The sequence below is a fragment of the Temnothorax curvispinosus genome, unplaced genomic scaffold, assembly GCF_003070985.1.
Source record: "Temnothorax curvispinosus isolate PA1 unplaced genomic scaffold, ASM307098v1 QBEX01015299.1, whole genome shotgun sequence".
Classification (NCBI taxonomy): domain Eukaryota; kingdom Metazoa; phylum Arthropoda; class Insecta; order Hymenoptera; family Formicidae; genus Temnothorax; species Temnothorax curvispinosus.
This window is the reverse complement of record NW_020225079.1, coordinates 20,521-22,447: the sequence shown is the minus strand read 5'-3', so window position 1 is coordinate 22,447 and position 1,927 is coordinate 20,521.

Genomic DNA, 1,927 nt, shown 5'->3' with positions numbered 1-1,927 from the left:
TTTTGGTGAATTTTGTATCTTTTTTAATATAGTTTCTGTGCTTAATTCGAAATGAAATTTTATATTATCACTTTGACAAGAAAATAATTTGATAGTAAAGGTAAGGCAAAGAGAGAACAATGAAAGCTCTGTAATCGGATAGAAGAAATCTATTCCTAAGCAATAATAATATTTTTAAAATATAATATTGGATCTGTCAGTTTGTTAGCGTATTTTAGCGATGAAATTAACAGTTATTGCATAAATGAGAAAGTCGATACGCGTTAATTATTACAGTAAGACTTGATTACGTAAAACTCTAATAAAATATTTTAGTATAATATTTTGAAATTAATCTTATTGTCGGTGAAAATAGTCGTGAGTCATAAAAGTTCTTCATGTAGCTCTAGCATCAGTAGCATCTGATTATTCAGTTTCTTTCGGCAACTAATCGGTGTATCAAATCAGATTTGAGATTTGAACCGTGGCGCCCGCGGCTCACCTGGGAGATAGATGGAGGGGACACGCATTCTAATAAGGAGCCACATACGTGTGACACACGTATGTATGTACATACATGCGTGATTTTCTTAGGATGCGTGTCCCCTTCACTTATTTTACGGGTTACGGTGAGCCCCGGGCGCGCCGCGCGGGCGGCCAGGGCGTGGCGGCTGGCGCCCCCGCCCCGGCTCTGTTTTATGCAATGGTCGCGTTGTTCATTTGTTCATTTGCATCGTTTCTCACATCACATCTTGGCATCATATTTGCAGTTTGCAGTAGCTTGGAAACTTGATTTGACAAAAGGAAATAAAAGAGGAATCAGTTGCTACATATCTGTACATACGTGAACGCATTAAATCTAAGTAGTAATTTCTTCGTTTGGACGGTGTTGGAATATTATTTCTCTACAAAGCATGTCGTTAGAGAAACGTAAGAGCTTACGTTCGACTGATCAAGATTCAGCAGAAAAGCGACAATGTATAATGGAAGAGAATAAAGTAAGTTTTTTTTTCAACTTCGTTGAGTGCATGTTATTAGAACGTTAGAAAGCACATAAAACTTGGTATAAACGATGCAGTATCAATACATTAAAGACATTCCTTAAAGCGATAGTTACATACTTACATACTCTACATAGCAAAGAAAATTCAGAAATATTTATACACGTATCAAATCTATTTTCTACTCAGCACATGTGTAATATGTGAACAATTAAAAATTATTAATGCAGAGTCTACTTCAGACGAATCTGTTAATTGTATCAGAATTCAAGACAGAACTCTGTTTATATATGTAATATAAAAAACATTTTAAAAATTGGTCTTATATGTACATCAAAGATCAAAGTGCTGTTATAGGGGTGGACAGGGCAGTATAAAGTTATGAATAAAAGTCTCCGGTTAAATTTAACGGAATTTATAGATCGTGCAAGACTTGGGCAAAAATGCAGTTTACTAATTATTCTTGAAATTTGACGCAAAATTGCGAAAACTTTAATTTATGAAATCGATTGTGATCAACGAAAATAACTGTATTTGTTTTCTCTTAATACAATGTGGCGCTATTTATTCAATTTTTTCTGATTGACGTATAATGTTTTTATTCAAAAAAGAATATTAAATATAGGATGTTCAATAATCTCTACGTACTTTTTAGTGAAATCGGATTTCAATCGCTCTTATTTACGTGTAAATATATTATTACATGTTAGGACATTTGAAATTTAATCTATTTTATTTAAAAGCACAGAAACTTTTATGACATTTTGATGTTGATTCTTATTTATAAGTAAATTAATTATTTACAGATTTCTAACAAAAAAGAAATTGAGAATACCTCTACAGAGAATACCCCGGAAAAGGAGCAGACAGTATCTTTGCCATCTTCACCATCTATCACAAGCTGTTCTGAAACACAGATTAAGTCGAATATACTTAACCATACATGG